The following is a 10,873-nucleotide window of genomic DNA, read 5'->3' on the forward strand; positions in this document are numbered from 1 at the left end:
AGCCACACTGAGAGGCCCACAGTGTCTCACTCTTCAGATTGACAAGGACCAGAGGGTTGTAAACCACACGGCAGTGGTTGACAAACGCGATGCTAAATACCTGAATATGCATTCTCATAAGTTGCTGGCATTGCTGGCGGGAATGGCATGTGCCATGTGGAAGGGAATTTAGCAATATCTGTTGAAATTTTTAATGCACATCAATTTTGACCTAGCAATTTTGTTCCCAGGAAATTATCCTACAGATAAACATACACATGTGCAAAGGACATCTATACAAATATTTTTTCAGCAAAACACTAGAAATAACCCAAATGTCCATCAAAGGGGACTAAAAGAAATGATGATATATCATAATTTGGTACAATGGAATACTAAGCGATCATTAAACAAATGGGGATGTTTTTAGTGTGTTGATGTGAAATCATCTCCAAGATACACAGCATGAAGTCCCGTGTAGACCAGTGTGTATAGCATGATCCCATATGTACTGGTGAGCAGAAGGGGTGTGGTGAAAGAAGCAAACTCTTTGGAAGAACATCAGCCTGGGTTTAGGAGGATTGGAAGGGGCTCCGTGGTTTCCAAAGCAGGGCAGGTGAGAGGAAGGTTGGGCTGGGGGTCCACATTTGGGCATGTGTTTCTGTATTTATTGTTATCTCACTGTGGTGTCAATGTTTTGATACTGTCACCAACAATAATCCTTTATTTAGGGAACAATTTTGCCGTTTCTTGGATTTTTTAATATTGCTTCTCGGGCTGGGATATAACCCTGTAAGGGTGTTGTTATTCTATAAGTTCTTCCTTATTTGGAGAAACAGGACTTGCACTGGAAGCTGATAGAGAATAAGAAGGTGGACATAGTTGGAGGACACAAGTTCTCCTTTTGCCTCTTGTCCAAGCCAGTGTCACCTTGGGCAAGTCTCTAGCCTTCCTGCCAGGGCCTGGCCTAGCGTGAGGCGAGCGAGGCACTCGCCTTGGGTGCAAAGTTTAAGGTGCACTAAAAAATCTCAGTAATCAGAATAAACAGTATTTTAAAATGAAAATTGATGCAAAAAAAAATCCATGAACAAAATTTCAAAGTTCTTTTTTTAAAAAAACACCACTTCCCAGGTTAATGCCTATGTTTCCCCCCAGAAGGGAAAATCTTTCTTTAAAAAAAAAAAATATATATATTGTGTTTTAGAGAGGAAGGGAGAGGAATAGAGAGATACAAACATCAATGAGAGAGGCACATCATTGATTGACTGCCTCCTGCATCACCCCTACTGGGGATTGAGCCTGCCACCCAGCATGTTCCCTGATGGGGAATCGAACATGTGCCCTGACAGGAATCAAACCCGGGACCCTTCAGTCCACCGGCTGACGCTCCATCCACTGAGCCAAACCAGCTAGGGCCTTTTTTAAAAAAGTGTTGCTGATGCTTCCTTTCTGGTTCACAGCTCTGCCCCCTCGGCCTCACTTCCCTGTCTCTAAGTTAAGAGGTTGGACCACTGGACCATCAAGTAGCCTGCTGGGTCCTGATTCTTCATGGCATGCTAATAAGTGCCAATGAAGTATTAGGCAGCATTTTGCAAAGTGCTAACTATACAGCACAGACAACAGTGCAGGTGGGTGACGGAGTCTTCACTGAGGCAGCGGACCAGCAGTAGAGTTGAGACAGCTGAATAACATTGGCCAACGTCTGCTTCCATTGGGCACGACCTCCCCTACAGGGCCATGGAGGAAAGACAGTCTTCCCTCTGCCTTTTTCCTGATTCTTCCCGGGAAATGAGCTCATGTCCAGTTGGAGCACAGAGAGCCTCATTCAGATGTGGCTTGTGGCTCAGGGGCCGCTGGCTAACAAAGCTTTCTAAGGCTATCTGGACATCTGCAGGACGCTGTGTAGCTGGCATGTGGAGGTGGACGTGAAGGGAGAGCAGCAGAGGCCCCTGCTCGGGCCGTCCTGGGCACTCCCAGGGCTGACCCTCACGCCTCCCTTGCCCCACGATGGGCAAAGCATCACAGCTTGCTCTCTTGTAACCTTCCCCAGGGCACCCTTGTCTCGGCCAAGTCTCCTAAGATTGGCACGGGGGTCACAGAACTATGAATCCTATAGACACATCAAGACAAATGAGCTAATAATCGCATGTTGAGGATCCCATTTCCAAAGTGAACCACTTGCATCTCCATCCCACCGAAGCCAAGGGCGACATTCCTCAGCGAGACTGGAAACCGGCACTCCACGTGGGCTGCAGCTCCTGCCCTGGGACAGCCTCGCTGCTCCTGAGACCTGATTTCCTCAGAGGCAGATTTCAACATGCTTGGCCCGAACCTTCACCAACTGGGAGATGAGGCTCATCTCTGCAAATGCCATTTGTCACTAGAAAGTGGCTGGAGCCTCTCAGGTCCCGTTGGGATCAACAGGGTGAGAGAGTCCGGCTCTTCAGGAAAACCCACCTTTTCTCCTTGGCCCCAGTGGCCCTCAGACACTTGCTGAGTGGCAGGGAGGGGCAGCCGAAGACAAGTGGCATTGGAAAAACCAGCCACCTCCACCCGGGATGGGAAGAATAGCTCCCTTCATGGGCTGCTCCGGGATGGCAGGGTGATCCAGGTCGCAGAGCGAGGAATGAATCAGCCCTTCCCCACCGTCAGTCATCTGCCGGTCCAATGTGCTTTGATGGTGTGGCATTTGGATGTGTTTTGTCAAAAGCTAATGAACATCTCACTTGGGCATTGGAAACAAACACAGGCCCAGCCAGTTCTCACACTTGCTGAGGATGAATAACTCCCTTTGGCTTCCCAGCCAGGCCCAAGTGAATGCAGAGGCTACACAAGTTGCTGGCCCTCAGATGGACTCGGCCATCGGCCATTGGAGTGTGGCCCCGGCTGGCTGCATGGCCTGAGGGCAGCTGTTCTCAACCTTGGGTGCTCACCTGCATGGCCTGAGGGCAGCTGTTCTCAACCTTGGGTGCTCACCGAATCATACGGGGGCTTAGGTAGCACTGATGCCTGGATTCCATGCCCCGAACCAAGTAATTCTGGTTTAATCTGTCTGGGGTGCAGTCACAGCATTGGGAGTTTCAAAAGCTCCCCAATATGCAAGTGATTCTAACATGCAGTCAAGACGGAAAGCCCTGCCCTAGACTAGTGCCTCTCAACCTTAACGTGCAAACAGATGACCTCAGGATCTTGTTAGAATGAAGGTTCTGATTCAGTAGGTCTGGGCTAGGGCCTGAAATTCTGTATTTCTAACAGTCTCCCAGGTGATGTGAGGCTGCTGGAGAGGCAAGAATGTGCTGTATGGTCCAGTATGGTAGCTACTAGCCACATCTGGCTATTTAATGAAAAGTAAAACCAATTAAAATGAAATAAACTTAAAAATTTAGTTTCTCAATTGCATTCGTCATATTTCAAGTACTCAATCGCCACATGTGGCTAGGGGCTACCCTAAGGGACAGCAGATATAGAATACTTCCATCATCTGCGAGTTCTATTAGGCAGATGTCTTAGAGCAGCTCTGTCCCTGAAACCCTATTTGAGTGGCCATCTCTTTAAATCCTCACCCGAGGATACATTTTTATTGATTTTCAGAGAGAGAGAGAGAGAGAGAGAGAGAGAGAGAGAGAAACATTGATGTGAGAGAGAAACATTGGTCCATTGCCTCCCGTGTGCGCCCTGACTGGGAATTGAACCTGCAACCTTTTGGTGCATGGAACGATGCTCCAACCAACGGAGCCACCCAGCCAGGGCAAGTGGCCATCTCTTTAAATGTGGTTGAAGCTTTATTGGTGGCAGGGATTACAAAACATTTCTTTTGTACTCTTCACATCGTGCCTGTGCGCTGGACCTGTAGTAGGTGTTCAAGTTAGAGCACTCACGCTTTTGTCCACAAACTACCACCCGATAAACACTAGCTGACTCACTGATGTCTACTTGAGTACCGATTAGCATTCTCGGAGAGTTTTACCCCGGACAGCTCAATAGGAATGTCAGTTTGGCTAGAGGTTAACACCAGGTTGCTCTGGGAATTCCTTCCTTACCTCTGGCTGGCCCATGACTCAGTCAAGAAAACACAGGGCTCCAGGTGATCTTTCTTTCAGAGCATCTGTCATCATTAGTCATGAGAGCCCAGAAGACCAGCCGAGATGCCCAGGAGCAGCTGATGGGGATTCTTCGTCTTCCAAGCCAAAGCACAGGAGACAAATCTAGACACATTCCCTCTCTCAGGGCATTTTCTCTGGGTCTTGGGGAAAGGGAAGTGCCTTGAGGAGGCCTGCTTCCTATTTGTGGACAACTGTTCTGCCTGGAGGAGGCCTGCTTCCTATTTGTGGACAACTGCTCTGCTTTCCTTGGACAACTGGCCTGGACCCAGGAGACAGGTAGGGCTGGGAGAGGGGTGCTGAGTCCCAGAGGCAGGGGAGGGTCCAGCTGACTTAGCCACACTGGGTGGGAAAGTTAATCCTTCAGCCAGCTGATCTCTCGTTTTCTCTTCCTAGTGGTTGGTTTTCAGATTAAATTGATGGGTCATTGATAGTAAACCTAAATTCTGTGAGGATGAGGGTAAAGTGGTGAAGGGAAAGAAACGAGCTGGTGCCTCTCATCACAAAACCACAGGGGAAGCACTGAGGCCCACAGAGTAAAGCATTTTGATCAAGATCACGTGGCTAGTTAGAGGCATAGGTCGGTGTTAAATTTAGGTTTCCTGACTCCAAAGCCAGTGTTTTTTCTACCGCTCCATGCCCATGAGATTTGCAAGAATGTATAAGCCATTCAAGGAAAGGAATAGAACATTACATAACTGTGCATCTATGGCACAGTACACAATACAGAAACACTTAGATACAATCAGGTATCATTTTTTACTCATTTCGAACTGTTCTCCCTGCCTGGAAATACCAGCTGACTTGAAGTGTTCTTTAAATGTTTGTTGGAAAGGTTGATAATGAAATTGCCTTTTTCCTGTCTTCTCACCTCTACCCACCACAAGGTGTTGGATTCACCTTGGACACACTCCTTCTGGGATAACTAAAACTCCCCCCGCCCCCCGCCCCAACACATATACGTATCTCAGTAATAAAGCAACCTCTCTAATGAGTAACTCACTGTGAGTAAAGAAAGGTGAAGCAATGAGCACTGTTTCCAAGCCGGAAAGAAGAAACAGTAGCTCCTTTTGTGAGTCTCCAGACACACCATCCTGCACATTTGCAAGCTGTGCAGCCCAGCGTGCCAAAGTGGTGATCAGTCCGCTCTCAATAAATACATAAACTGACAACAGCCAACGTTCCTCGAAATTTCCTTATCTCTTCCCCACCCCAGTCTTGATCATGTTACTCACAAGTTCTCAGGATAGAAAATTATCCAATAGCTCTCATCATCCAGTGTTATCTCCATTGAGAATCGGTGCTAGACAAAAGTAACCACTGCCCTTTAATTTAATATCAAGGACCAATACACCAAAGTAGACAGACACTCACAGGCATTAATATTGGGGAAGTGAACATTTGTTAAATGTTCTCATTTACTTAATGTCAGTAGATGTAATCTCACCAAGAGCGACATACTAACTAACTTCACAAGTAGAACGTTAGGTATTTACAGCCCTTCCACAAGAGGAGAGGACGTGATGTTTGCTGCTAGGTGGCATTGGCCAAGTCAGCACTCCTCAGGCCATTTGCTGCTGGGCGCTATGCCTGCAATTGTGACCCTCTGCCACCAGGTGGAGGCTCTATCTTATCTGCGGGCAATCTGAACAACCTGGAATATGCAGTTTCCTGTCCTATATAATAAAGAGCTAATTTGCTAATGGTTGTCACACCATCACGCCATAACAACTGATCAGCAGGAGGCTGTGTGTGCAGCAGGTGCACGCGGGTGGGCAGGGCTGTGTGCTCGGCGAGGCACGCGCAGGTGGGAGGGACTTGACTCTGCATCCTTCCAGACAAAGCCGCAGCAGCTGCCTGAGGCTCAGGGAAGCCTCAGATGGCATCTGCTGCTGTCCAGGGCTGGCCCGAGGCTCAGGGCCTAAGGCTCAGGCAAACCATGGTGGCTGCGAGGGCCGAGGCTCAGGCAGCTGCTGTGGCTTTGGTGTGATGGGGTCATCGCCTTCCCCTAATTGCTGGGTCACTTCCTGCAGAGGGAGGTCAGAGGCAGCAGCAGCAAGGGGGTGATGGGGGCAGTGCCTTCCCCTGATTGGCCGTAGGGAGTGGGCCTAAGCCGTCAGTAGGACATCCCCTGAGGGCTCCTGGACTGTGAGAGGGGGCAGGCTGGGCTGAGGGACCTCCCTTCAGTGTCTGTCCACTTTGGTGTATTGGTCCTTGATATTAAAGGGCAGTGCATGAATTTTCATGCACCAGGCCTCTAGTTTAAATATATCTTTCCTGACAAACTAAATCCCTTTATTACTACAGTTAGATATAAAGATCACAGAGGATCAGGATAAGTAATTTATAAATAAAGTTACACAATTTCAAGCAAGACTTAAAGAGACAGAAACACTTAGATACAATCAGGTATCTTTTTTTACTCATTTCAAACTGTTCTCCCTGCCTGGAAATACCAGCTGACTTGAAAAGGACAACGTCTCCCTCTCATATCTCAGAGTTAGAACCTCTGGAGATCCTCATCAAACCAGATCAAAAAGCCTGTCAGGTCATTTCCTCTCAAATCTTGATCTTTTCACAGTTATATCAAACGTGTCTTTTTGTGGAAGCTGATAACTGTGGAGGTCAGTCGCTCTCAGTCTTCCTAGCTTTCATGATAACCTGGAAAGTTCTGTTCTCCTTTTTAGGGAAAAGTTGTGCCCAAGCGTTGGGCCCATGTGTCCCTAGTGCCAAGTTCCCTTTGCAGGTAATATTGAAAGTTTGTGAATGCCGAATTTGCTTTGCTGATTTTACAACTAAAACATCTCCAACTCTGCACCTCAAATTCCAGGCTATTCATCAATCAACCTAGATCCTGTCCATTGTAATCCAAACACATGGAAACATAACTGGTAAGATAAAAATGCTAACAGGGCTCAACTAAATGAGAAATCGAGATGTGAGATTGCTTCTTTCTGGTATGTTGGGGGTGGGGGGCAAGGGCAACAACTTGGGGTGGAGAACAAGGAAGGTGGTGCTGAGGATACTGCCCGTGGCACTGAGCATCCCCAGCAAAGCTCTCTGCCAAGACTTCACCTCTGTTCCTTCATTCATCCTCACAGTGAGCCTGTGAGCACAGTTCCCTGCTCTATGGGTGAGGTTCGAAGGAGCCCAATGACTCTCCTGAGAGGATAAGAGGATGGAGCTGGCGAACCCAGCAAGGTGAAGGGCCACCCTATCTCTTTATATACTTATTCAGGAAAACATTAAGCATAGTGTGCATTTCTAGATACATTTAGGATGAAACTGGACAGGCCTCTCGATGGGCAGGCGTAGGAGAAAACTGGGTGCAAGCAGGATTTTTTTACTCTTGTTCCCATGAGAATGGAGTCCTTTATAACCTGTTGACAAGGAAGGAAAACCATTGTGGGGGCCTTGCTGGTATCTTAGTTAATGTGCAGAGGAAGAAAAGTATACTTGGGGATGGAGGAGGGTGGAAGAAGGCAGATTGCTGCAGATCCTCACAATTAGTAAACGCTGTGGACAGACGTGACCGGGCTGCCCTCACTGCCCGAGCCTGTGTCAGGAGAGCTGTTCTCTGCTACAGGCCAGAACGGAGCGCCTGGACCTGTGGCAGGCGCTGAGCCGTGTCACCACGTTAGGACATATCATGGTATAACTCGTTTGCCTTGAAGTGTGGCTTTTTATGTAAATATCTCTGAGGCAGTACTCTCTTTGAGGACAGGATCCACGTCAAACCATCTTGCTTGGTGTCCCCCACACCACCTAGCAAATGCATAGCTCAGCACGTGGAGCTGACAGAAGGCTGGCCCAGGGATGGGTAGGGGAGGGGACGGGAGCAGAGTGAGGGGAGACAGTTAAGGAGGTCTCCAAGGGTCTGAGCCCAGGAGGCTGGGAGGGCGGGAGGGGTGTCCGGGCAGTGGGTGGTGCTAGGTGAGGAGCTGGCCTGCTGGCTGGAGTGGGTGCAGATGTGCAGAGTAGATGGTGCCCCAGCCCTCCCTGGACAGGGGCCTCGGGCAGAGCAGACAAGGCGCCCTCACTAGTTCTGCATGGGCCAGGGTGGCACGCACTGTCCTTCTGTTCCCTCCCAAGGTTGTTCTTGGCACAGGGGCCCACTAGAAGCTGACCACACGTTGCCTTGAGCTTTTCAGGGACTTCCTGGAGGGCAGGCACACCCCACCCCCTGGAGAGAATAAACTTGGTTTCCAGGTGCCTGGCTCTCTGAGGGGACACATATCCTGCTCGGCCCAGAAGCACCCCAGTCTAGCTCCTTACTGTCCATGATACTTCCCACTCGGAAAGAGTTCGTGGGTCCGGAGTTTCCGGGAGGCGGGGCTGGGAGGCCCTTGGGAAAGAGGTAAGACTCAGCTACTCTGTGCGCAGCTGAGCCCTGATACTCTCTCCAGGGGATTCAGGAGGGAGCTCTGGAATGGGTCAGCCCCTTCCTAGCACCAATTCCGTTTCCTGTCAGAGAAATGGAACATGGGAAAAGTGACCTCCCCCAGACTTCAGAAGGAGACAGCACTTGAGAGTTGACACCTGCCCCCCGCCCCCCCCGCGCCCCCAGCAGCAGGCTTTTCAGTCATGCATTTGTCATCTGCTCTGCAACCCACTGTCCATCCCTCTCCCTCAACTCACTTCTCCTTTCTGCTGTCCCTCCTTGCGGTGCGGACGTGATCCCAGCCGCTAATAGACCACGCTGCTGTTGGCCAGGGCCACGCATCACTACCGGCCCACCAATATTTAGATGGGCACGTATCCACCCTTAACTGGCAAATGAGTTATCTGGAGATTTTGGTAAAATGCCAATCCTGATTTTGTAGATTCTGTTTTTCTAACAAGTTCCCGGGTAGGTTAATGCTGCTGGCCGATGGGCCACACTTCCAGTGGCAAGAATTTAGAGCATTTACTAGGGGACAGCACAGTGACAGGGAGACTGGAAAACACTTTAAATGTCCAAGTTATGGCCCCTGATCTCAAGAAGGTATGTGAATAGACTCATATAGGATTTCTCTACATCAGGGGTCGTCAAACTATGGCCTGCGGGCCACATGCAAATACAAATATTGTATTTGTTCCCGTTTTATTTTTTTTACTTCAAAATAAGATATGTGCAGTGTGCATAGGAATTTGTTCATAGTTTTTTTAAAAACAATAGTCCAGCCCTCCAACGGTCTGAGGGACAGTGAACTGGCCCCCTGTTTAAAAAGTTTGAGGACCCCTGCTCTACATGTTTGAGAGATAGATGAGTGAATGAATGAATGAATGAGGGCAACTCCATGGTACTGGCCATATGTAAGTGCAAAGAGATCATGGGAGGGAGAGAGACAGGGGATAGAAGCCACCCACTTACATATGTCTGGCAGGTTGTTGGCCCCTTGAAGGGTGTCCCCTGGAGCCACTGGACTGTGCCATTGTGTGACTAGTGCCCAGAGCAAACGCTGTCTGGCCCTTGGAGACGGCTATGGCTGGACCACCATCGGATGTGGACCCGCGTGCTCCACGTGCAACCTCTGCTGGGAGCGCTCCGACAACTCGGCATTGAGGCGTTTATGCTTTTCCCTTTACCCCAGAGCCATCGGGAGCTGATGAGAGAGACATATGTTCCTTAAAGTCAGAAAGCCACACACTTCAAGAAAATGCAAGATTTGGCATGAAGTGTTGTGTGTTAAAAAAAACCAAAGTGAAATGGGAAGATCATTTCTGTGTAAAAAGTACAGCCATTGCTTCCAACCGTAAGCCTTAAAAAAGCCCAGACATATTTCTCTTTCCCCCAAAGGCTTATCTAGTAGGAGACAGATAGAAGAGGGGAAAATGAGAAGTGGGAAAGGCAGGTCTGAGCCTGATTCAGCGACAACCAGTGGCATTCATGGAGTCCTCCATGTCTGACCTCGATTTCATCCCTGGTGACACGTTTTAATCCCAGTGGCTCCCGTGGCTGACTCCACACTGTTTTGGGTCCCCTGCCTGGTCTCCTGGTTCATCTGCCTTCTTTGCTTTTGAATAGGGGACCTGCCCTCTCACTATCCCACTGCATTTCAAAATCCACCCACCCACCCTAACTGGTTTGGCTTAGTGGATAGAGTGTCGTCGGCCTGCAGACTGAGGGGTCCTAGGTTCGATTCAGGTCAAGGGCACATGTCAGGGTTGTGGGCTCGATCCCCAGTGGGGCGGGGGGGACATGAAGGAGGCAGCCGATCAATGATTCTCTCTCATCATTGTTGTTTCTATCTCTCTCTCCTGCTCCCTTCCTCTCTGAAATCAATATATATATAATCATTTCCTTTAAAACAAAATCCCACCCACCCTTGGAGACTCACTTCTCCCAGGGACCTTCTCCAGCTTGCCCTGTGGCTTCCAGAATGCTGCTCTTTCTGGTTTGTTTTTTGTTTGTTTGTTTTTGTTTGTTCTTTAGGAGGTAGGAGAGTGCCTTCCTTGCAGCATTTTTTTTCTTTGCAGCATTTTTCACAGTCATTTTTTTTTCTTGTTTCCTCAATGGATTCAAAGATAGTCTCTTAATATTCTCTGTTTCCCCATTTCAGACAGGAGTGGGTGTTCAGTTCCAGTGTGGCGCTGGGGCAGGGCCGAGGAGACTGGCTGGGACTCTTAATGCTGTTTGCGATTGAGAAGACAGAATAGCACATTTATGCTCCTAGAATGTAATAAATCTGGGAATCCTATCCTGGACAGTCCTGATCCTGTTACTCTGCCCCCCAAATGCCAAAGCAAAACATAAACACATCTTGAAAGGATGTCTGAGCTGAGCCCGACCAACAGAAGCGGAATGTCACTGG

This window comes from Myotis brandtii, unplaced genomic scaffold (assembly GCF_000412655.1).
Source record: "Myotis brandtii unplaced genomic scaffold, ASM41265v1 scaffold517, whole genome shotgun sequence".
NCBI lineage: Eukaryota > Metazoa > Chordata > Mammalia > Chiroptera > Vespertilionidae > Myotis > Myotis brandtii.